The 26731-nt window shown below is 47.3% G+C and overlaps 1 protein-coding gene across 28 annotated transcripts in view; it reads right to left on the reverse strand.

Annotated features, from left to right (window-relative positions):
* Nucleotides 1–26731, reverse strand: part of LPP (LIM domain containing preferred translocation partner in lipoma) — a 332937-nt gene that overhangs the window by 287117 nt on the left and 19089 nt on the right. For 26 of the 28 annotated variants that reach the window (XM_069024202.1, XM_069024217.1, XM_069024216.1 and 23 more), the window contains one exon: nt 24311–24416. The gene's annotated coding sequence lies outside the window, so the exon portion shown is untranslated. Of the gene's footprint in view, nt 1–20406; nt 20511–24310; nt 24417–26731 lie in introns of all 28 variants that reach the window. The other 2 variants (XM_069024218.1, XM_069024212.1) reach the window with 1 other exon arrangement.

The raw sequence follows: 26731 nt of genomic DNA on the forward strand, positions 1-26731 counted from the left end.
AAGGGGATTCTGCATCTCCAGAAGCCCAGGGGCTCACGGAGCTGAGGAGAAGTCTCAACATGCACTCCCACACAGAGGGGAACAGGTTTGAACTGGAGGGTCTCTGTGGAAATCTTGCACTGAATATGAAATGTACAGTAATGTCGAGCCTTGTTCCAGCTGAAGGCTAAGTGCCTGTCTTCCCCTCTCATAACACACGGATGTCAAAATATCTGCTGATCAGACAAATTACAGAAACAGAGACCACACAGTGACTGCAGGGAGGAGAGCCACTGCTGCAAGCCTGCCCCAAGGAAGTACAGCATCCCAACATATAAAACAGAACACCGTCTAAAAGCACAAAGAAAATAGGAAAGTTTACTGCCTGTCATTTAAATATGGATTTCTATTACAGAAACACACCAGGAGCCTGCCTGCCCTCCTCCCTCAGCCCCTGCAGGGAAACACATCATCTTCCTCCAAAGGTGACAACAGATCAAATAAAAACAGGAGTGACAAAGAGACAGAAGGAGAGGAGTTGCAGGATGCTGCAACTTCTCACTTCAAAGCAATAAACTCTTTCTACCATCAAGCTTATTTGAGTATAAACAAAGGGTAAGACTTGAGAAAAACACAGGTAGTTTTAGTATCTACACTCATGTTGAGTCCCTTGCCAACCTTTTCAGTATGTCAAAAAAATATTTTTAAAATCCCAGTGGTTTTCAGTAGTTTCTTTCTCCCATGGTTGCTGTGAGAAAGTCTTGCAGGAACCATGGTAGAAATCCAACACTTTAAAACACAAACATGATTGCATACATCTACTTAGCATGAAGCAAAACTCCAAAAATGTTTTTTCCCAAATTACAGTGTGAAATTTCGATAGGAGGGAATACATTTCTTTGAAGTCAGTGCTGTCCTTTCAAGATGACCTTCAGTCACCTGAATCACGTGCCCAAGACCACCAACAGGATGCAATTTCCATCTCCAAAGCTTTGGTCTTATAGGATTTATTGTTTAAGCTGCAAAGGAAGCATGTTACATACTGCTGACAGTGCATTTGCGCATGTGAACAAAGATGGGGGTGAGGTGAGATTAGGACAAGCTCGAGGCAATTAGCTCAGTGGGTTATTTATTTCATGACAGCACAGATTAAAAGGGTTGACTGTCCCTTTGGCCTTACAAGCACTCATGTGAGTTATCAGGCATGTTTTATTGGAGGGAAAGGGAAGAGATGTTATCATCCAGGTAAATATCTCAAGAAACAGTTGAGTATTTGATGGACAGCACTTTGCATGTGGTTACCATGAAACCTCCCAGGATGCCCAAATGCCTTACAAAGAAATGCTCTTTTTAAGCCTTACTGGGGTGGGTGGGCTGGATCAGTCCCAGCTGAGTGGCAAATATGCTGAGTCAGAGGGATCAACTGTCCAGCCCAGGATATCACAACCTTCAGGCAGGGCCAGCCTTGCCCAGTATGCTCCAGTTCAGCAGCAACACCTACAACTGAAGCCTCCCAGTCCCAACTGGTGCAGACAAGCACCCTGCTCATGCCCTTTCCTGCTGGACCAGGCTTCACTGAGGCTCTCGAGGGATTGAGTAGCAGATTTAGTAGTAAAAACCAGACGGCCTCATTCCTACTGACCCATTCGCACCGTAACATATTTCTCATTTCCGAGTGACTGGCTGTTCTCTCTCAGTCCTGGTTAACATTATTTGTGTTTTAATGCTTTCTAGGAACCATTCCAGCTTTACATCACAACAAATACCACCGGGTAGGGGAAACACTTCATCTGGCTGGCCTTGTTTTTGGTACTTCACTTTAGGAACTGGTCCAAGCAGTCAGTCAGAGAAACAGCAGTGCCTGCCCCAAGGCCAGAGCTCTCCCCACATACACTCAGCCCAACTGGGGATGTTGCCTGGAAGTTTGAAGGTGGCTTTCATCAAGACTGAATTCTGGAGCTCCTCCAGAAATCCTCCAAGGAGCATGAACAAGCCAAATAAAGAGAAACCCACAAAAGCTTGAGATCAAAGGACTCTTTGGGCTCTTTTTCTTTGCAGCCACATGGGGTATTTCCCATTTTCTTCCTCTCAGTCTCACCAGCAGCATGTGTTTCTGCAGCCATCACTGCCAGAGTTAAGTGCCCAGCTGAGGCTGAGCAACTGCTGTACAACACCCAGGAGTAGGTTTTTGTCACCACTTCATGCTAAAAGCTTGCAGTGAACTGTTCAGTGACACCCACCTCAAAACCTCCTGAGACACCTCTTTACAGGCCATTACTCCTACCAAGCTTTTAAACCCCACTTGTTGTCCCTTCCTTCCCATCCTCAGGTCCAACTCATCAAACTCATACTTTACAGCAGCCAGAATGACTTTCAGGTGTGCCTCCTGCCAGAGGAAGAGCTGTTCACCCAGAGCAAGGTTCTATTCCAGCCCAGGCTGGTTATGGAAGACTTTTCGGAGTGCTCTTTCTCTTTTCAGCACTCACCCTGCTCAGGTCAGGAGGAGGCAGGCAGGAAAGGTGAGCCCACAAGGCACATCCCACCATGGAGGTCTGGGAGCTGCTACTTGCCAATGCAAGTTTGCTCTGAAGCTCAAACCAGACCCCAACCAAATGCACCTGTTTGCACAGAGTGGCTTTATCCTTGCACCAGTTTGAGTCAGAACTCACTTTACCTTCTTTGAAACAAGAAGCTTTTTTCTTGCTGAGCAGGGATGTAACCAGCTCAGAGACTAAGAGGCCAGCTCCTCATCTGCAATTCCACATCTCCTTTGCAATTTGAGCATTATTTACCCTCACAAACAGAAGCCAAAAGAAAACAGAAACAAAAAACCAAACCAAACAAACCCAAAACAAAAAAAAAAAAGAGAGAGAACCCAATCTGCTGTTTGGGACAGGCATGACAAGCTCACAAGGTGAATATTCCCTGTCACCAGTTCACCCCAGGGAGGGGAGAGGGGGACTCAGTGTTACAACACATTAATTATTTACCCACAGATTTTCTCAGGAACTTGTAACCCACACCCAACATCTCAGGAGCACATCTGCAGGGTGCAGGCAACAAGGAAATCAGGGAGGGAAGAGAAAGGTATGCCCTAAGTCAGCAGGAAAGTGTAAAGAGCTTGAAGCCAGGGTCATTCTTGACAGAATGACCCAGTTATGCAAGTGAGAGGAAAAGGAGGATAAAAACCACAAAGGAAGGCTGAACACTGTTAGGTTCCCAAAATACAGAAAGCACAGATAACTGGCACAACTGACCACAAGAATTACATTAAAATACAGATTACGCAGCACCCACCAGGATTAAAAAAAATCCTCAAGAAACTTACTGTACATCTTCCCAGCAAATCCACACAGTTCCACCGAGCAGCAGAGAGAATCTGAGCTCCAGGCAGCACCTGGAGGTCTACCATTGATTTATTCTCAGGGAGAATTCCATTTATCTCCCACCACCAAGTAACAACAATGCTTGTGCATGATAATTTTTAGTCAACATTTAGGTGTTTTGGAGTGGAGGGAGCTTTGTGTTGTACGATTCTTCATACATCAAAAAGGTACTAGAAAGCTTGAAACTTCAGATCCTGGAAAGGCCTGTGGGTTTTATGGGAGGTAGGGGTTCTTTCTACATTTTCTCCCCCCATGCAAAAACACTTCCCATTTTCCACCCAGGCAATAATTTTGAACTCTGCACAGCAACCACCTCTGCTCCAATAGAGATGGTTAGAAGTGCTCTGACAGGCTTCCATCACCCCTGGAAGTGTCCAAGGCCAGGTTGGGTGGGGCTCTGAGGAGCCTGGTCTAGTGGAAGGCACTCCTGTCCATGGCAGGGAGGTTGGAACTGGATGATCTCTAAAGTCCCTTTCCACCCAAACCATTCAAAGATTCAAGGATTAGCAATGCCCTCCTTCCAGACTCCAAATTAATCTTCTGCTCACATTAGCTTTCATTTTTTTCCAACAAATTAATCATTACTCCTCATATATTACGAACCAGTGCACTGCATCAGGTCATCTAGCTTTTGGGAGGAGCATCACCTCGTTTGCACAACAGAACCACTGACTGTGCCACATCCAGCCCCAGCACACTGCTCCCCTCCACTCCTTCCTGGGCCAGCCCAGCTCCTTAGCACTGTTTTTGTGCAGGTCCCACAATCCCACCCACACACAGGGTAGTAAATGCTTGCTTTGAGTTTTTGGTCAGTTGTTTTTTCTCTTTAACCAAGTGACATTTTTCAAACCAGATGACTTTTTCCACTTTAAATGTTAGCAAAGGGGGGGTGTGTGGAGAGAGAAATGGTAAGGAAACCAATCAGTTCATCTTTCTCCTCTAGTGTGATGCAACACTGCCCTTACTCTTACACAGCAGCAGCATTTTTCAAATGTATTTTTCACCAAAATGTTTAAATGCTGCAGAAAAATTACTTCCCTTCCCCTTCATACCTGCTCTGCCTCTTTCCTAAAAGGAGAAAAAAAAAACAGGGGAAGCACACTAGAGGTGACACACTGCTTGTGTGAGACCAGCAACAAGCCCTGCTGCAGCACTCAGGTGTGGCAGAGGGATGAGGAAGCTTTGCCACTGATCCAGCATTCTCTCTGACCTGAATGCCAACACACAAGTGGGCAATTAGCCCAGTTACAGATCTCACACCATTTGGCTCTGCTTTCTCCTGGGAAACGTCAGATGGGGTGGATGCAAGCACCTCACCAAAGAAGCAATGGCAGTTGGCCACACTAAAGGGGAGGCAGGAGGGGTTACACAGCACCATGGCAAAGCAAAATCCAAATTCAGCATTCTGCAGGGACAGGCCATTAACACAAGCACAGGTTCTGCAGAAGAGCATCAGCCACCCCCTTCCAACACCGCCTGCTCCCCTGGCCAGGAGCTCCATGAGGGTTTCTCACTGCCCAAGAGGCCCATGACCGCTGGCAATGTCACACTGCCCACCCAGAAAGGCAACACTGAAATCCACCCCTATTTTCCATGAGCTAAGCGAAACAGCTTAAATATTACCCAGCACTGCCAGCCCTTGTGATGGGGAAATGCTTCTGCGATCAGGGGGACATCTTTATTTAAATGGCATCTGTACGGCAGGTGCCATCAGCTTCGTCACCCAATCCATTTGTGTCAAACCCTTATGCAACCACTGCAAATAAGCCCCGCCGCTCACCCAGCCTGCTCACACAAAAGGACCGTGTGCCAAGCACACTGACCCCTCAACTAAAATCACCATCATCCAGCTTTTTATAGAAAACAGCTGATCTCCTAAGGACTCTGCCACCGTCACATGAATTGCGAAACTTTCAGGGCCAGCCACATGGCTTGGGATCTACCCACCCAGGTAGGCAGCGACTTCAGAATGCAAAAGGCTCACAGAAAATATGCCCAATGCAAATCACTTTATTTCTGGAAGAACAGAATTTCCCCCCCCCCCTCCATGTTTTAGCTTACTCCACCTTCCAAAATAGCCTGAACTTAGTCAAGAAAGGCATGTTCATTTTGGAATGAGGCTGCATGCACACAAAGCGCTCACAGAAGAGCTGTGGCAGAACAACTTGTTCCTCAATAGCTATTCTGAACCACGTCTCAGCAACAGATCCAGAGTACATCTCCGTAAACGAGACATGTTGATCTGACAACCTGGTTGAAGTGGTGGGTAGAAACTTAAAACTTTTACAAAAGCATGAGCTCTCACTGACAACTCCCTTAAAGTAAGGGCACATCGATCCAAGAAAAAAAAAAAAAACAGACATCATTCACTTCTTTTCTAGAGACCTGCTTTGCACCTTCAAGTGTTCAAAAGTCATCAGTCCAGCCCCAGAGTTGATAAAACCAGCTTAAAAACCAATACAATAAAAATTAATGTGTTTAAAGTTTACTTCCTGTTTGGGAAAAGAAAGTTCTTTTTCTGAAGCATTGCTACACAACCACAAAGCCTAGGACCTTATGCTTATTTCAAATGAAAGACAAGATATTAATGGAAATTACAGATTTAAGGGAGCAGGGGCTGTAAAGGACTTGATTTATAGCAGAACTTACAACAAGGCCACAATCAATAGAAATCACTGAACATCCTGAACCTTAAAGCTAAGACACTGAGTATCTCAAAACTCCATTTTGCTTATGATTATTATTTGTGATTGCAAGATCCCAGATCAAAAAGTGCTTCAGAAGAATGACCTTTATCCTCACTGCTTTTACACAGCCTGAACACCGCCTTTCTGAATGGGAAATTTCTTTTACATAGTGTGTTAGTATTTTTCTTTTCTGATTTTTGTTTCCGCCATTCAAAATTTCACTAAGCATTACAAGTACTAGTTAATGCAATGCCTTTCCACGTGCTCTGTTTCACTGTCAGGCTCAGGCTCTCAGTATCCAGGGCTCCAGCACAGTGAGGAAATCTTTGGGAAGCGACATTTAAACAAAATAAACTGCAGAATTTTTCCCCCAAAAGGTTTCACAGGCTATGGGTTTTATACAATAACATGTTTTTACAAACTATATTCAGGATCCAGTTTAAATCGGTGTCTTGTTTCAGCCACCCTGCCTAAAACATGCACTTATTTCCTTTACAGCAACGTGAATTTGTTCACCATGGCCAACTCATACCACATCCCTATTAGATGCATATGCATATATATATAGGCATGTGCTGTCTCATCTAAGCTGACCATGACCAACACAAGGCTCATTCAGCCAGGAGGAGGGTTCCTAAGGCGTTATCTGCACCCGGAGTGGTTTAGTGTTACTGAGCTGAAAGGAAACAGAGAGAGATATCCTGTTTATAGGCTGTAGAGCCCGACGGATAAACAAGTGCACCTCAGTTATAGGCAGAGTGGGACAGGGGGAAGGGAACAAAAGAGCAGAAAGCGAGACTCGGCGGGTGTGAGGATCCCGAAATGCCAGCCGGGCTGGGTGCCCAGCAGCCCGGCCCAAGGCTCCCCGTGCGCCGGGGGCTGCAGAATGTACAGAATGTGCCGCCCCGCCGGCGCTGCCGACCCTCCGCGCCCGGACCCGGCTCGTCTTTCACCCCAGCGCTGGGCCACTTCCTGGCACTCGGTGAGGCGACACCGGAGATGTTTTACCACCCCCCCTCCTCTCTGCTCTCCCAACGCACGCCCACACCCCCGAGGCTTTCTGTGCATTTTGTGTTTCACCTGCCAGCTGGGCACGCTCGGGGCTTTTGCAGTGCCAGAGTGGCAAGGGTGGTGAGCAATGTCACTCACTCTCTGCTGGCCACCTGGGGAAGTCGATAGCCTTCCCTTGGCGTCTGCTGCTGGCCACGGGCAGAGGTGGACCCTGGGCTGGATGGACACGGTGTCACTGCTGTAAGCCCCATCACCAGCTACAAGCAAGGAGGAGACAGCCCCAAGACATGTTCCTCCCATTCCTCTTCTGTCAGGAAAACACTGAAGTCCATCACCAGGTTAGAAGGAGGTACCAGACTTACTCTCACTTGAATTATCACTTGTTTACATTGGTGTGGCATGAGGGAGGGGGTCTGGGCCAGAACTATGGGTTGGATGCAAGAAACAGGAGATCTATAGAAAAGCCCTACAAACAGCCCTCTGCTTCTGACATTGTTCTGTCCATCATTAAAGCGATAGAAAAATGTGAAGTTCTACCTTGGTCCAGACCCAAGAGCCCCTTGTGCCTCTAGCAGGTGTAAACCCACAGTACTCCTCTCCTGGACTGCCCTTGACCAGGGAGCAGAAACCCTCTGGCTGTTCAACACCTGCCAAGGCACCAATGTTGTGACCACGGTGACTCCCTAGGCCAGTCCCATGGAGCTCCAGGCTACCTCCAGCCTCTGCAGCAAACCTTCTCCAAATAACACCTCAACTCCGCAAAGAGCCGGCACACAGGAACGTCTGGCTGCCGTTGACAACACCCTACTAAACAAGAGGCAAACTGGGCAGGGAACATGGAAGACCTCATGGGCTCAGACAAATAAGCCCTACAGGGACTCTTCCTACCTGGCCAATCTTCACATGAAGCATCTAACCCCAATTTCCACACCTTTGCTGCTCCACTGATCATTTTTCCACCCTCACTAGTGAACATGGGAAATGAACCCACATCCAAAGCCTCCATCTTCACCCAGCACAGAAAGGAAAGTTTTGGCTCCCCTGCTCCAAGTTACAGAACTAGCATCCCATTCCAGCTCCCAGTGGAAGATTTTGAACAGAGCACTGACACCTCACAGGGTAACCCAAAACAAGAGACCCAGGTCAAGACTCAAATGTGACTTCTCACATCTGTTTCCTTTTTGGTTTTTACTGCCTTATTTTCTCTACAGGTCCAGAAACTCTCTACAATGGAGGGACAAACCTCAACATGTTCTCCAGCTCTTCTAGTCTGAAAGACTCCACCCAAATCCTGTCCTAAGCATGAGCAAGGGAGAATTACCCCTGTATGTACAAGCAGAGCCTGGATGCCAGCATTCACCCTCTGAGCACTTCCACTACAACATGGCTGGCACAGCCAATGCTTCACAACCACCATGAAAACACCACAGTTCTGCAAGGACACACAAGAACAGGACTTGCTCACACTCTGACAGGTCCTGGGGATGAGATAGTGCTGCCAGGTCCTCGTCTGATGAATTGAGGCCTGGGAAACCTGAGAACTATTCCCAAAAGAAAGTCCTGAGCATGTAATTTCTCACTTGTTTCCTATCCTACTCTTTGTCTCGTGCAACAGAGACACCTCTGACTCATACCAGGTTTCCGCAGGGCCTGACACAACAGGTCGACAGACTCTCCTTGAAATCAAACAACAGCAAGCATGAGGTGACTGTGTTTTGCCCAACGCGGACCCAAATTCAAGACAGTCCTCAGAGGCACAACTCCAAGGTAAACAAATGTTGATGAACCCTTTCTCATCAGCTCCATGTAGTTCTGATGCCTTTATTTTGCCTTCCTTCCAGCTGGAAAGAAAGTTCATTGAGAATGAAAGCTAGTGACTCGCAGTGAGCAGTGACAGATGCTGCCTGCCTGCATGTGTGAAAAAACTCTGACAGGCAGAAATAACACACCTCACATGTCTTGTGGTGGCAGTGAAGCAATAAATATTCTAATAGACTACTAAGGCTCATAGTAATAATGCTGAGCTCTCTTTACAGAAGCCACTCCCCATGCCAGATGACATCGGCCGCGGTATAGATGCTCCTGGAACAGGGAGATATTTTTAAATCTCTCAATGTCGCACAAAACTGTGAGTGCATCAGCCAAAATACCAGCCATCACAGCGTTTATATATAGCCTTGCACATACTGTCTATAGATGGGAACACAGACAGATACATGGTATCTAGCAGCATTACAAACAGACATTCTTCTGCTGGTCTTCGGTACTTGAGAAGAAACTTCCTATCCAGCAGCTCTGCCCGTGTCATCCCACCCTGAGCAGTTCTCCATCGGCTTCTGCTCCTCAAGTGTGTTAAGTGCTGCATCTCAATTCTCATCATCAGAAGCCTATCCCTCCACTTCCCACGTGTCTCCTCTTCTATAGGGCAGTGCAGGTGACAGGGTCTCCCCACACCTCTGAGCACCCCTCTGTACACACACCTTCCAAACCAGAACCCATGGGCCCCAAAACTTCCTCTGTGCTGTGACAAATCCTGAGAAGGGGTTAGAAAGAGACACCTCTGACACACACAAACTCTAGGCATGGTTCCTATCACAGGCAGGAATACAGAGGTGCTAGTGGGAAAAGAATTTGCAAGCTCCAAACTAGCAACAGCTCCCCATGGAGCACCTGTAATCACTTCCCGGGAGCTCTGTGGGCACCCTAGTTACTGCAGGGGAAAAGGAAAAATAAAAATGGTTTTACAAAGTGGCTTCAGGTCCTACAATACATTCTCTCATGAGTATGAAATGTGCATCAGCATTTCACAGAGAGCACTGCAGCCGTCAGACCCAGGGTGATGTTTAAGCTCTTGATACAGTTATCTGCCTAATAATAACCCCAAAGAGCACTCCTTGCCTGGCTGCCTGCCAGACCACATGCAGCCTCTCTGCCCTTTCTGCCTTTTCTTTTTTAAGTTTTTTAAACTTTGTCAGACATGGAAATGTTGACTAAGAAATTCAGCCTCTTCTGTGAAACAGATTGGCTGAGACTTCTTTGTTGTTGCGGAAAGCATGACTTGGGTGCCGGGGAAGGGAGACAAAGGGGAAAACTCGCATATTTTGCCTTCACGTGTGCTTTATTTTCTCCTCTGGCAGGAAACAGTGAGAAAGACTGACCCAGCTGCTGTCAGCTGGGTTGGAAGTGATTGTATCAGCTCCACCTGCTTAATGTGGGTATTCAAGACTCCAAGGACAATGATTTGAGACAAATCAGCAGTGACTGGTGTGTTCTCGAGGGACAAATACTACACTGGTGCATGACACAAGTGATCCACAAATGGTGTCAAGGCTGGGGGTAGGAAGGAAAGTGGGAGAAAGGGATAAACATCTCCACCTGTTTTTCTAGGGAAAAAGAGACATTACAAGGGGAGCATGGCTTGTTCAAACATTTCAGAGTTTGCTCTACATTGTTTCCAGCACTCAGAAGCAACAAATGAACAGCACCAAGAAATCCAGCAGCTACAGCTCAGGGAGGAACATCATCTCCATGTCAAGCTTTTAAAGCCTTATAAACTGCAAGGAGTTCAACATGGTTTCTTTGTGCTCAGAGAATAACAGCCTTGAAAAAACAGGCTGTGAGGTGCCACACTTTGCCATCCACATCTGCAGTGGATCTGGCCCCTTGTATTACTGAGCTCAGGTGTGGTGTGGCCCCACTGAAGCAGGTCCTGCAGACCACTCCTCAAGGCTAGCTACCTGTCAAAGTAACAAAGGAGCCTCCAATGAGCACGTGGACAACAACACAGGCTGAAGCAACTGCTGCTGAAGCACGAGAGAGGCACTTCAATGGTGGTTTTAAAAGGAAAAGATAAAAAGAAAAAGGGAAAAAGCATACCTTTGCAAGTTCCAGCACAAGAAGAAAGCCCCAGGTCACTGCTGTAGCTAATGAGAAGGGCGACAGTGGTGCTCAGCAAGACTGTTCAAAACATCCTCACGGCTTTTTTTTTTTTTTTTAAATCAAGTGAAATACACACAAACAGCATAATGTCCACAGCAGGCTGCTGCTTTGACATCCATACAGCCAGTAAGACCCTGTGAAGTTTTAATGGGCAGGTCAAGCATACAAAGACTTTGCTACCACCCTCTCCTGCCTCCACACCATACCCCATTCCCCAGTGGTTTTACTCTGAGAACTTCACGAGCTTTCACCAGAATTGCTGCTCAGAGAGCAGCCTGCTCGCAGACAAAGCACACACAGCTCCAACAGGAGAGAAGCCCTTTAGCTCATTCTGCATCGTATTCCTCGACCCAAGTAAATAACAACATCTCACAAAAAAAAACTACACCAGGCATGGGACCCTTGTGACCCACATGGGTGAGTTTTCATAAGAATTTACCACTTTTACCTCCACACAGTCAGAAAAGTGGAAGCAAGCCAGGAAAGAAGGGAGGCATCGCCCTTTGCAAACACCTAACGAGCCCAACCAAAAACATGGAGCCCAGCTCCTTTGGAGACATCCCCCTGCACACCCTGGCAAGGCAGGCGGCTGGAGATGAAAAAGACCCACCAGGAAAGCTCTTCCATAGGAGCTGATATTTCAGCTATTAAAGAAGTTTCTATTTAAACAGACATTAATTGCTTATGCTCAGGAATTTCTCAGCTTTACCACTTAAAAAACACCCAAAGCCACTTGGAGGCTTTTCCTTTTTTCTCTCCCGACTTTGTTTGCTCTGTAAACACATTTGTGTGCGCCCTGGATCCTGTAACATTCTGCTGCAGTGACAGCAGCTCCAAAGAAGAGCAGCAGCTACCCACACATCTCATCAGGGACTGCTGAATGTCCTGGGTCCTGCCCCTGCCATCACAGCACACCACAATGCAGAACCCCATGCAGCCCAGCTCCTGGCAGGACCTTCTCCCAGCACAGGATGGAGCAGAAGGTGCCGTTGGTGCCATTTGTACCAACAGATAACATTATCAGGAGTGCATGCTCATGAACTCAGCCTGCTCCCTCACAGGCTGAAACTCCCCCAACAAAACCCTACCTGTTAGCAGTGGGGTTTGTTTATTAAAGCACTGTTGCAAGTTTACCTGCAGATCAAGGCCTTGATTGTGGCGGGTGGAAGATGTGAAATAACTGCAAATACTCTGTAGCCTTTTGAAGAGGCCGCTGAGGTCAGCCCAGTGATGCTTCCCATCCCATGCCAGGCAAGAGTGGCAGAGAGCCTCCTGTGCCCAAACACAATCATGGCCAACTGCTACAGTAGGGCTGCCCATAAAGCTGCTCATGAAGATGCCAGGAAGAAGGACAGGACAAATGGAATCAGGAAACTTGGATTAATTCTTTGCCTTACTGTATATGTACTTACATGTGCAGTAAGTGTTATATACACCTGGCAGCATCTGTGCAGCTTTGGGCAAAAAAGCTTTGGCCCTTCCTGGTCAGTAAACAGGCAGTAAAATCACTGCCCTAAACACACCTGGAGGCATGAGAACACCCAGCAGCTCCACCTCCACCCCATCACTGCACACAGCAGGAGACTTCAGCAAGGGCACACCAGTAAAAGCCTCTCCAGCCCAAGGGAGCAATTGGTGGCACCAGCCCAGAGGGGCTGCTTGCTGATAGCCAACAATATTTTCTATTATGTCCCTTCATATTGCCTTACATCTCGAACATCTGTTGGCCTCCCACCCCAAGGGGAAGGCTGGGAGTGACTCCTCTTGTCAAACAGGTCTGCTCCATGTCTCGAGCAACACAAAATCTCCTGAGAGCAGCCAGGAATCTTTTTCCCCTCTGAAATCAGGTCACCTCCACTGTGCTCAGCCTCAGCCCACCCAGAAAGTAAGGTCTGAACCAAAACTCAGACACCCTTTGGCTGGGCTGGCCGTGCCACCACCACTATGCCCAGCAAAGCAGCCTCTGCAGCACCTCAACGAAGGGGGTAGGAGAGGGGAGTCATTTTTGGCAATGAAAATGTAATGGAACATTTTGTATCAATCGATTGTGGGATGAGTCATGTTTAGAGCGACTCGCCTCCTCCTCCCCTCACTTCCCCACCCCCAAATTATGGACTGCAAGAAATGAGCAGAGATAATGGGCAATTTCAGATGTTCTGAACTTAGGTTTCTCTCCTGCTGGAACAGCATGCCATGACAGTAGATGGACTGAGCTCCAGAGATGTCCTACATGTTCCCATGCCTTATACTGGCTACAGAAGAACTGTGTTTAACTAATGGGCAATTAGGAAAGAACTGGAAGGATGGGGGACTACTTTGTAGAGGAAATGAGGAGTCAGAAGGAAGATCTGAAAAGGCTCAGCAGTAAAAGGTGACAAAAAATAGATGGGGATCAGACATAAGCCCCAGAAAAAGATAAGCAAGCTGGAGGTACATCTCTACATATGCACACACACAAACCTCTGATTTGCTGAGTCTCTAGAGGACTAACTCACTCTGAGGGTATAAAGCAGAAAATGACAAGCTGCTCATGCACTTGCCTATTAATGTTTGGCAGTGGGACACAGACAGGATGTGACCACCCAGCACCCCACCACATGGGGCATTCAAGCCTGGCAAAGAGATCTTCCAGCACTGGACTCCAGCCAGGACCAGTACACTCCATTCAGAGAAGAAACTGGTACTTCATACCCTGGGAGATGACTAATTGCAGTAGCTGAGTTATGGCATAGCTTTTAACACACAACGAAGAAACATTAAGGTCATCTTGACTCTCATCTGCACCATCCCCTCCCACAGCAGACTCGCTGCTCTTTTTTTCCTCCTACTCCTTTTCTCACTTTCTACCCTCCCCTTCAACATTCTTTCCTTTCAGGTCTTCTCACCTCCCTCCATACCCATCTACCTTCCTCTCTCTATCCACTCCACCAGCACTTGAAACATCCTTCTCATCACCCACAACTCCCACTGCAAAAGCCCTTCTCTTCCAGGAATCTGCTTTATCTGGAGTTTGATCTCCAGCAATTACCTGTGCTAACCCTTCCACAGACCTCAAGTGCACATTTGTCTGCCTTGCTCTGCAGAATCTTTAGGACAAGGATTTTCATCTTCCCCACTTGTAAAGCACAGGATACATTTACCGGGTGAGCAAAAGATAAATAAGCCATCTCAGCATTTCAGGGTAGCTCAGTGCAGGTTCCCTTGGTGTTTGCCTTCCCTCCACTGCAAACTAATCTACCTGTAAGACTTTTTCTTCCTTATCTCTGTTACAAGGTTATCACTTGAATTTATGAGCATTTTTCAAAAAAAGTTGAGACAGGGAGGTGGGGAAACAATGGGGCTTTACCAGCCCAGTTCAACCTCAGCTCAAACCCTGAGATGTAGAGAAGCTTGTGGGAGCACCACAGGGAGAGACTACAGCTGGAAATAACTCACTGGGATTATTTCAAGCCCCACATGTCTCACTTCCAGCCAGTCTTCAGTAGGTTTTTGGACAAGCAGACACACATGGCTGTTTACTCAGGGAGCAATTACCAAATCTACATCCAATTCCACTGAGTGCGTGTCTGCCTTTGGAAGGACGCTGGAAAAGAGGTGCATAGGCTGTTAAAATGGAAAGCTGGGGTAAGGAAAAAGAAATTACAAAGGAAAGATTACCCACAACACACAGGGTGTCCAGAGGTGTCTAAGAGGCAGCCTGGGCTTCAGTGAATAAAAACATCAAAATAGGGAAAGCAAAACCTTCCTCCCATGTCAGAGCCCATGCATGGAACTGGGCTGACTGTTTGGCAACCATGCCCATGCGGGATGGCAGATTTGCATAACAGGTGAAGCACTTCTCAGGAATGAAGGTGATAAAATGCTCATTCAATTAAAATAAGAGGGCAAAAGTATTTGCTAGAGAGTTCACTGAGTTGAGAAAATGAACCAGCTTTTAGCATCACGAGAACCTAAGTTGTCTGGGGTTTCTGCTCTCTGGCTCCCTGCATTCCTCACGAACCAGCTCCTCACCTACATGAGGACATCACTCCAGTCACTTCAACACATCCATCCCCAGTGCCCTCCCAGCTTTCAGAAATACTTCACTGGGAACATGCTCAAAAGTCACGTCCTTCTCCATCCCTACAGCCTCAACAAGGTTATCTGATGCAGCTTTCTGACACTTGCACATCTCGGTGGAGAATTAGCTGATAACTAACAAAGCACTTCGGCAAGCACATGTGTCAGGAAGCCGAAGTGATAACACCAGTGTGCTGTGAGAAACCTCATCCAGACCCTCGGGAAAAATTACAGTTTTTCTTACTGGTTTCCTCTGAACTCACCAGCTACCCCTCAAGACTGCACAGCAAACAGGCATGCCTCCAAGCAAATAACAGTGGGGGCATTCAAACCCCCCTGTGATTAGACATGGTCACCAAATCAGCAACAAGAAATACAATGAAAATTAAGAACAAAAGTCAAACAATCACCTAGAAAACAACAGGAGACCATGTAAGAACACCAAGCCAACAAGCACCCATTCCTTCACACGGAATGCACCTTCCTGCATAGCAGCATTTCACCCCATAGAGATGGAAGGGCTGGTGCTTAATGCTGACCCTGGAGACTTGCCCAGGAGTTTTTACATTGCTCAGCACCCTGTGCATAAAAGGGCAGCAGTGGTGACACTCCTGGTGAACTCCCACTGGCCAAGCTGTCTGGAAGGTATAGCTAAAAAAGCTGGGTTTGGAAAATATTGCCTTTTATAGCTTATCTCAGTGCAGACAGCTGCCTCACACCTCTAGAAATAGCAGGATTTAACAGCCATGTTTGCAGGGACAGATTTTAAAGGTTCCATCTTCTAAGAAACAACCTACACATTCAGAAACAGGAGGCCAGATTTGTTTTGATACTGGAACCCCCTTCCATATGCTAAGCATACCCACGGATTTGCAAAAACCCTGCTCTGAAAACGGGATGTTCATTCAGCAACAGGCGACAAGGAACTTGCATTCGCCTTCCTATAGAGTCTGCTCCCAGCACAATCAGCAGTCGAAGCAGCACATGATTAGGCTGATTGTGCCTTTTGCTGAAAATAGTTGGCAAATAGAGGCAGAGGAGAGCATTAAACACTGGAAAAACAAGACTAATAACTTAAGTACAAATACCCCACAGGCACAGCCGATCAGCACCTCTCTGTTGTTCCTCTTAAGATGGAGCAAGCCAGGATCAGATCACAAAGCATTGTTATGACTTGTTCGAGGTGATAAGGACTGAGCCACGGGATTCACTCCTGGACCAGTCCCACAGCTGCAAACCCCAGCCCCAAGAGTCTGAAAGAGGTTCTTCAGCCTCCTCAACTCTATCATGCTTGTGAGTGCAACAGTGATAATGTTGTTTTCCTACCTTTTAGCAAAAACAAGCTTTTTTAGATAAAAAGCACTAAATTCCCACGTGCTGATGCTAAGGATGTAAATGGCTCTGAATCTAACAGGCTCTGAATCTAAAATCTTGCAAAATTTCCATGGTACCACCTTTTACTAGCAATAGCTGGACCAGCATCTTCCTCATCAAGAAATTTTTAAACTTTTTTTTTTTAAACTGAATGAAGGGGTACTAAAGACAACAACCTGCTGTGAAATGACCAAAATTCCTATGCAAACAACTCATTAGCAGTGTTCAAATGCAATTTAAATGACTAGTTGTTAAAGTGCTCCTCAATTTCATGGTAAGTTTCCAAACAAAATTACATGCTATGTACTATTTAATTGATTGTTTTCTACTTCTTAACATCCATTTATTCCCTCCTCCTGTCCTTTTCTTAATTTCAAGGGATGATAACAACTTTTCAGGGAAGAAAGGGGAACAGCAAATGAGTTGAAGAGGGGTCTACCTGAAGAACAAGGTTGTAGGAGGGAAGTGGCTGCCAAAACCAGGCAGCTTCACCAGAACTCATCCCTCTGATATTTTTGCAGTGGGGGTGTGAGAGAGCACAACACAAGGATTCTTTTCCTCTCCACCACAGGCAGCCAGGCTTCTGAAACCTGATATTTCTTTAAAACATTATCCTCCCCCACCAGGACAAGCAGTAAGCACAGTTAACTATTCGAGGACATCAGTAAAGCAACAAGAGCAACCCGTTTCCTCCTTCTGGGCACGTTAGTCCTTGAACCAACACGCTCACTGGAGGAAAACAAGTTGTTCTCATTTGGAGATCTCATCCCAAATGCAAATACCTAACCCACAGGAGCAAAGTCCCCCCCCAAAGCTGACTGAAGAATTAGGCTGTGAGTGAGACCTCCTGCTGCGTGACCAGCTGGTACAGGAGGACGTGTATGATAAAGCTAATAACAACAGACATTTCTTAAAAGCCTGCACTCCACTCAGATCCCAGGAAAGAGCAGCCATACAATCAGGCGAGGTGCCATCTGGAAATTTCTGAGCTAATGATACGTGTTGGGATCATGTCCCACGCTAGCAACATAGATCAACTTTATGGAATACTCAATGCCTCTTGGTCTACCTTTAAGCAACTGATGCAGAAATATTTTGTGCTCAGAAAAGCATGACTTTATAAGAATAAGAGAGATGGGTTTAACAGCATCACTGCCTGAGGCTGCAAAGCACCCACCTGTCTGCAGGAGCTGAGCACAAACCATCACATGAAATACAGAGATTTGCACTTTTCCCAAATCTGCCACACAGTGCCCTAAGTTCTATGCCTGCACATCAGAATAACACCACTTTCCTCAGCCTTCAGGCACAGTTTAGTACTTAATGGATCCAAAACCTTTGCCTAAAGACACAAAAAGTGTAAGATGTGCAGAGGTTTGTAACCTTCACCCCTTCCTTGCCCACATGTGCTAGTCCTGTGCTGTCTGGGGCAGCTTCTCTTACCTGCTGTGGTGCACATACACCCAACCCTTAGTGCATACTGAACTCCCTCAGAGCACTCAAATCACAGTGCTGGTGTAACCCCTCTGCCAACTATGCAGTGCCAGCCCTGGATTGATCAGAGCAACAGCCGAGATGAAGGATGGGCTGTGAACCAAACCTCCTTACATGGGAGCTAAAGTAAGTCCTTTGTGTTTAACACATCATTAGAAGAGACTGAGGGAAGCTTAAGAAAGGCAGGCATGGAGTTCTCTGAGCACTCTTGAGAGCCAATGCCATGCAAGGCTTCTCAGGCTCAAGTGTTTATTAGGTGCCAGGCTAGAGGAGAGAAAAAAAAAAAAATTTAGACAGCTGTATTAATTTACAGGTCAGCCCTTAATGGCTCTGTTCCTGGAGCAGGAGAAAATCCTTTGTGGATCCTGGATAGCATCAGTGTCACTGAATCTGCTCAGGTCCTGGATAAACACCAGACAGAGAGCCCTGGCAGCCTGCAGTCCCAGCCGTGGGCATCACCTCGTCCTCCAGAGCTCCCCCAGCTCTGCCAGCACCCACCAGCAAAGGGGGGCACAGGCAGCACGTGGGGAGCTCATTCTTCACAGTCTGTCCAGCTCTCAAGTCACGTCCTCGCAGTGGTGAGATGTTGCACAGAGAAGGATCAGCACATGAACATTAAGAGTCACAAAGCGCTTTCCCAGACGTGCAGACTAGCCCTGCCCGGAGCGCTGGGTTACGGCACCCAGGCACTGCTCATCCTTGTCTTCCAACAAACAGCACGTCCTGGCCAGCAGGAAAGGGAGGAAACTGTGAGGGGAACAGAATATCATCATTTCCAGTCCCACCGTGCTGTTCCCAAAACACCAAGCTCAGATACAAGCAGCTGGTGCAGCCTGGATGTGCCACATCCACGTGCCACCAGAAGCACAGCCATCACATGGGGCCATGTGTGCACACACAGAGGCAAAGCACAGCACACAAGGAGCAACACAGACCATCATCCCACTGCCAGAATTCCACAGGTCAGCACCACCATGCATGACAGAGGATGAGTGGCTGCTGGGGGAGTCGCTGGGCTGAGGCTTCAGGTGCCGTGAGAGCTCCATACATGTGCCCAGTGCCCTGTTTTCTAACCCATCACCTCCCCTGCCCATTCAGGGTGGGCACTCTTTAGGACAGCAGTTCTTTCCTTTGCACCAAGCTCAGCCCAGCCAGGCCCTGACCCCAAAAGCCTCAGTAATCCAATCAGCCTTTTGAAACAACAAGGATTAAAATGCAGCTGAACTCTACAAACCCCCAGCATGTCCCAGCCACAGAAAAAGCTCCAGCAGTTCTTCACCACTTTTTGTGGCCAAGTGCTTTTTATTGCACATCCATCCTCATGCAAACTAAGCCAACTATCTTTCCCTTTCAGAACAATCCAGGCAGTTTTGTACTTCAAGAACCTGCTGCAAATCCACATCTCTGGAAAAACCAAATCTCACATAGAGTATTAAGCCTATTTAAAAGGGCAAATGAAAATCAACAAGAGGTTTAACTTTCTAACAAAGGTCTTAAGTTTAAGATAGAGTATGAAGTAACAGGTCTGAAGAAGCCTAAAAATACCAGTTAGCTGAGAAGATACAAGGATTACTAACCAGCAGTGGGAACTATAAAAGGGTTTTCACCAGTGCCCCTTCCAAAGTAAAACAATGAAGTGCAGTGCTTTCCATTTGAGGTGTAGGACTGGCTGCTCAATGACCCCCTAGAGCAGTGTTAAAAGCACTCTGTACATGTTACATGCTCCAAATGACAAGAGGAATGCAGGATGGTGGATCTCTGCTCCAGATTCCCCAGCATGGTTTTAGCTGCCATGAATAAAACAGGAAGCAGAGCATCTCCCAGGTTCCCCCCACACCCCTGACTGTCTGGATGAACTGCAGCTTCCTTTCAGGAAATAGAAAGGAAAGAGCAGGAGGGGCGGGGGGAGGGGAAAAAAGAAAAAAAGCAGCCAGCTACAATACCAGACAGATTAAAAACTTAACACTAAGGAAAAATACAGAACAACACAAAAAAACACTGAAACTTTATCTAGTTACAGTAGCTAAACTTCAACTAACAGAACAGAGTTAAATATTAACATTTGAGAGAAAAAACATCCATGTGTTATGCAGTCCTTTAACATACTCTCTTGCTTAAGAGACAAAAATCATACATAAGCTATGTTTTCCTTGCTGACCACATGAATACATCCTCATTTAACTCTACAGTGCTCTGCTGCCTTGCTGCACTAACCAGTGAAACTAAAAGGAAAAGCGTGACTGAATGGGAGCTGGCTTAAATTATCTTTATACCTACTCCTGAAGAAACATTTTGCCTTTGAGACCAATCCACTAAGCCAACTTTCCCTGCTACAGAAGGTTTCATTGGGTCTCTCGCTGTTGATCCACAAGCCTGCCTCCACCAGCAATGCACACACTTTGATGAAATCCATCTGACTAAACAAAACAACAAAAAAAATCCCAAGTTGCTTGCTATAACAGCAATGATGCACTTACCAGCATTCAGGCAAGCTCCTTTGCTAACATGCTTCCCTCTCGAGCACATCAAATTTGGAACAAGGTCCAGGAGCAAGAGAGAACTGAAAACTGACCACAACAAGCTTCCAAAACAAGAAAGGGGGGGATAAAAAAAAAAACCTTACTACAGGAATTCAAATCCTGCTTCCACCAGACCCTGAGTCACCTCCCCTCCCTTGCAATAGATCAGAGCAATGGGTAAACATTTCCAAATATGGAGATCAAAACTCCAAAGGATGTCAAAAAAAAAAAAAAAATCACCCTTCTCTCCCTGGCTTTGGCACAGGGATGACTTGCCCCTCTGAAGCACGAGCATGAGCACATTGCCTTTGCTGACCTACACACAGCCTGGACATAGGGCCACACATAACCATCTTCAACTGTGCTTTGGAGGCTCTTGGCATAGTCACTGCATCTCTGTCCTCTACTACAGATGCACAGGAAGATTCCATGGGAGTAACTCCAGGAGTTGTTGCTGCTCAACGCCTGCAACAAACCTCTCTCACATCCCTCAACTCACCAGCAGAAAACCTCCTAGAACTACTTTTTGGAGTGTTCTTTGAAAGCAAATAGGCAAATTCAGGCTGTGGTTATAGCAACACCAGCTTGGCCCAGAAAAGGCAGGCTCAGCCATCAGTCACACCACATCCCACACTGGCTGCTCACCTGGCACAGGGAAACTCCCCTGACCTGTCTCATCAAGTTAGTGCTTTATAAAGAGCATGTATTTGAACTTGTGTTACAGAAAAAACCCACGAAAACAAATGACAGCTCTGCAGAAGGGCACAGACTGAATGGACAAGACAAGATATCCCTGCAGGTACAAGGAGCCCCAGGATGGCAGCACCCATCAATCCCTGCTGGGACACACAGCGCTGTATCCCCACCCCTGGAAAAGGGACTTGAGTGTCAATGCTCAAGCCCACAAACCAAATTTAAGAGGCAGAACAGTTTACTTAGAGGGCACAAATATCCCTGCAGAGTTTGCATGCACACCAAAGCAACAGCCCCGTTCCAGCACTCCCACAAGCATCAGTTCTCAGCTGCAAAGGCTGACCTGCAGGCAGCAGGAGCTGACTCTGCCTGCCAGTGTGGGACAGCAGGCTCCTGGTAGCTGCAGCCATGGCTCCAGGAACAGGCAGCCTCTCAGGAATGTGCAAAGCAGGACATTCTCAAGGCAAACAGGCTGCCCAGGCAAGGCAATCCAACCAGACCAGAGTGATTCCCCAGCACCACCCACAAGATGCTATTGAATTTATAGGGAAGGAATTCCAGAGCTGACTCTGCCCATGTATGGCCAAAACAAACTGTAAAAAAGCGACATTATAGTACATCTGGCTTTCACTGGTACTGAAGCACAGGCTTTGGGAGGAGCAGAAATCCTGCAGTGACAGAGGCTCTGCAATTACCTCCAGGAACTGAGCAGTGGTTGGGGCCTGTGGCAGCAAGAGTTTAGCACTCAGTATCACAGGAGACAGAAAACATTTAAACCATTGTTTTAAAAAGTAACAAAGTTCTCTGCCTTTTAGAATACACCCACATTTAACTCAAGTGATCTATTGCCACCACATCAAAAAGGTCAGCCTTGCCAGGCAGCACCAGCACATGTTCATTACACTGGTGGTCATAAAGGCAGCCTTAAAGAGCCAACAGTCCAAGTGCCCCTAAGTGGTACACCAGGACAACCTCAATGCATTGCAGGCTGGGACTAGCTCTCCATGGGTACCCGATTAATTGTTTTTCCAAAAGCCCACTAAAACCTCCCACAGGAGCTGTGTGGCTCCCAGCCATCAGCAGGGTCACCTGGAGATTTCTCCATGGTCAGAAAAGGGAGATACTCTGAAAACCAATGTAAAAAGTGTCAGGTTCGTACAGGTTTTACCAACTCTGACTCAAGTTTTCCAGCCCTTTGCAGAAAACAATTCCCAAAGTATTGCTTTTTACAAGGGCAAACAGTGGAATGAAGTAGAGAATTGTCTAAGTCAAGGAAAGGAACAAAAGCATGGAAGGGGAACACCCGTAAGAGCAGAAACCCCATCACAGGCACACTCCAGCCCTTACAGCTCTGGTGTTCCAGCAGAGATGAACAGATCAAAGTTCTCCCTAACAGTTAAATGCCACCACCTTGCCTGCCCTGCCAGCAGAGAAATATTAGCTGTGTCAGCGTGAGAGGCAGAGGGCTTACGGAACGGGAGAGGAATGCAGGCTGCAGTGGCACACATGGTGGGGACAGGGACACAAAACCCAGGGGAGTGAGGGTTGCTCACACTGCCTTTGCCTTTGAACAGGGGTCAGGCAGGGTATGTTTTATGGTGCTTGGGGTTGAAACCTGGGACTAATGCTTTTGTGACCTTAGAGGGATCCCTTTTCAGCAGCAAAGAGAGCTGTTAGAGGGGGTGGGAGTGCAGGGATGGGAGGGCAGGGGCCTGAACACATGAGGACAAGCCATTTCCCAGCTCCTGGCAGGCAGCCCAGAGCTGCTTTTCAGTGTGTGCAAGTTATACCCACCAGACCGGGAACGGGCACATGTCTCTTCCGGGCTGCACTTGCTGATGGGAGACCCACAGTGTGGCTATTCCCCCATCTCCACTTTCCCCAGGACAGCACTAGGATCTCCCCTCCTTTTCCCAGCTGAAATGGCTTTATACCCTCTCTTGCTACTGTGCTCACTTTAAACAGACCTGAGCACGTGTGTTCTGTGACTCTGCTTCAGAACACCTTCCACCCCAAACAATACAGAGGAGAGAAACCAGAGGATGGACACATCCATGTCCAACCATAGCAAACCAACCAGGAGCTCCCTGCTACATGACAACACAAATCCCCCTCCCTGCCGCAGTACTAAGCTTGGGAAGTGAAATCTTGGGGGCCTGGGAATAAAATCCAACTCAAGCCTCCTGCACAGCAGGATTGTTATAATGCAGCCACCGGGTCAGGCATGGCTAATTTAAATTAAAAATTACAAATTACATAAGCAGGATGGCTGAGAATATTTGATTCATAAAAACATCGTGAAGGGGCAGAGAACAGAGGGACTGCTGCAGCATCACAGGGACATGGGCCACATAATGCAGACAGCAAGGATCAGGGACTCTCAAAACGTACACACACACAACCACACACACAAATGCCTGCTCCTACACCATGCACGAAGGCAGATTTAGGACTTGCAAGCTGAAGTCCTGTGCAGTCAAAAGCCAGCATGTTTGTGACAGTTCCACAGGCAAAGGCAAAAACCGGGTGCAGAGGAATAAATATAGAAAGAAGTCAGGCAGGCAAAGCAGGTGCTGGCTTGTAAAACCTTGGCCAGAAAGGCTCCCCAGGAGGTTGAATCTGGTAGTTTTGCAACAGCTCCACAGAAAGACAGAAGAGACAGGAAGAAAAAAAGAGAACATGAATGCATATGCATTCTTTTATCACCATATATAGTATATACAGACATTTGGTATATACACCCCCAAGCTCTCATATGCCACTGTATAGTATATACTATATATGCATTGCCATCTTTGTTTCCATGTGCCTACACTCGTACAGCCTGTGTGTGTGTATGCATTTCTGGTGTGTGCACTTGTCATTACCCCCACGTCGCCTCTCCGTGCGTGCTATGACACCACACATCGCTCTGCAGAGCGTGTCTGAAGCCTCAGCACCATGGCCTGGGATGACTTCTGGACACTCACAGCCTCCCACTGCTGAGCCCTTCCCCACCAAAGCCTCTGTGTGTAAGCACCACCAGGGAACTATCAGTTTGTCTCTTATTTTCCAGTGATCCCGCTCCCCCTCCGAACTTTAAGAGCTACGAACAAGGTGCCACTGTTGGAAACACCTGAGATCCTTTCTGAGAAGTTGCCCCTTGTGCCTGTGACTTGTGTTTACATACCAGTTCTCACGCTGCACAGCCTTACTGGTGGGATGAACTCAGAGCAGGGCGTTTGGAAACACGCAAGGCTCCACCAGACTCACGACTTCAGGTTTCTTTCCCAGCCCTGAAAAGAGAGACACTTGAGTGATGCACACTGGATGGGCTTCCCAATGGCTTGTCTCCAAAACTGCAGTTTAACCCACACAACTTCTGGGAAATGAAGCATTTTCCCCCGCAGCTTTCTTAAGCAGAAGTGTCCATACTCCTGGACTCCTTTCAGCACTTCCAAAAGCAAGACTCACCACCCTAAACTGGGCCAGTGACCAGCTATGTCAGCTGCCAGAGTCTGGTCAACAACTCACACCTCCTCAAGTCACCACTCCTTTGCTGCTCTTAATGCCACTGAGAAGAGGGAAGGACAAGGAGATACCAAATGAGACTTAAAATAAGAGAATAGGGTGAACATCTCATTTCTGGCCTTGGGCACAGTGAGGGAGCTAGAAGGCATAATTTAAGGCCTTTTGAAGCTCATGGGGTCATCATTACTGTGAGCAGAGCTACACCACCAGCCCTCCCCCTCAGCACAGCCCCTTCTCTGAGGAGCTCTGTCCAGTTCCCACTGGGGACTATCTCACCCTTTCCTGAAGCTGAGAAGCAGACACCACTTTTTCTTGACGTGACCTGCACGGTGTTGCTTTTGCCCTTCTGCAGATGATGAAGGTAGAGCACAGGACAACCAGGCCACACGGCCACCATTTTGGATGTGGCATGGGACATGCGGCATGCCAGGACACATGTCAGGGTGCACCCTACAGAGGCCAGCAGCATCTGAAGTGCACATTCCTTCCTGTCCCCATCAGCCCCTGGACAGCATCCCATCCCAGCCACATCCTGGTCACTCTAAAGCCCTATCTCTGCCCATGACAAGCACAGGCTTGTCTTGTCAGCACACCTCAGCAGAGAAAGTTTCTGCTATTTGCTGCTGTCACCATGGAAAAGCTCAGTTCAGACTTGTTTGCTGTACCTGTGCTGTTCATGATGGTGCATGTGAGCCCACAAATCTACAACAAAGCAGCAAACTGTACAAGGGTGTTTGGTGGTTCACAGGCCAGGTCTCTTCTCCCTGTCACACAGTGAGGTGGCTTCCTGTCCTTCCAACACCCCTTGTCCCCCACACAATGTCTGATGCTACAACAGCCACAGGGCTCTTGCCTCTCCCAAGCAGTGGCACACGTCCATTGTGCCAACACCACAAGAGCATACCGAGCTTCATTCTGACCCAGCTCAGTCCCATGGTCCCTGTGCTGGCACCCAGCCCTGACTCCCCACAGGGATAGGCAGGTCTGAAAGTCCCCAGGACCATCAGAGCTCCCCTCAGGCATTATGAGGACAAAATAACTGGAAATTGCAATGGCCTCTCCCACTCACTGTGGGGATGAAGATGAGTAACTGCAGAGGTTTATTGCTGATGAACTCAGCCAAAGAGCAATTTCTGTCCATCCATCAACGAGGAGACAAGCACAAGCAAATATTATGGTTGTGCATGTTTACTTTTCATTTAAAAATGATGTAGAGTTACATACAATTTAGGTCCTTCCCACAGGCTCCTGGCAAAATGCCCTTTGCTCTTATCTGCAAAGGCAGAAGACAACAACATTCCCCTCTGGTTCCAACACTATTTCATTTCAACTCACAACGGCACCTCCAGGAGCTCCAGGTAAGACAATACTTTTTGGGACCCAACCTGTGTTTAAAATATCTTGGCTCAGGATTGTCTCCCACCAGGTTTAACTCACAAAACATTTACAAGATCAGTGATAGCTGGCCAGTTGAACTGCATCTTCCTGGCTTTGCTTCCCACATCAGCCGTCCCTGTCACCTGTGACTGGGGTTCCGGCAGCAAGGTGAGCAGGACACCACATACCCTCCTTGAGGCATCCAGCTGAAAACTTGCTGTGAAACCACCCTCTCAGCAGAAGTGGGACCCAGCAACCCAGTGATGCCCAGGCAGGCACTCCAGGCACTCCCTCCTGGCAGCACATCCACAGGTGAGAAGGACAGGGACAGCCTGACTGGTCACAGCAATATCCATCTGAGCCAGTCTATCAGACTACTCCATTAAAGACAAAATGATCAGAAGCAGTTCGTTCACTCACCAGCTGACAATATTGATGCTGTATTACTGACAGTAAGAATCAGTATTTCTCAAGAAAAAAAAAAATATGAATTTAACACACAAGTACAGAAAGCAACTTTTCTTCTGTTTGCAGATTTAAATCTAAAACCAGTAGTTTACAATGCCTGAATTTAAGCATCAATCCTGTGTTAGGGCTTAAGTTTTCTTAGATTGTTCCTATTTTTCAGGAACGGACAGTGGAAAAACCTCTGCAAGAATTCCAAGTTTCAAAGAGCAGCAGTCAGCACTTTCAGACAAGCAGG

The sequence above is a fragment of the Aphelocoma coerulescens genome, chromosome 9 (assembly GCF_041296385.1).
Source record: "Aphelocoma coerulescens isolate FSJ_1873_10779 chromosome 9, UR_Acoe_1.0, whole genome shotgun sequence".
NCBI classification, from domain to species: Eukaryota; Metazoa; Chordata; class Aves; order Passeriformes; family Corvidae; genus Aphelocoma; species Aphelocoma coerulescens.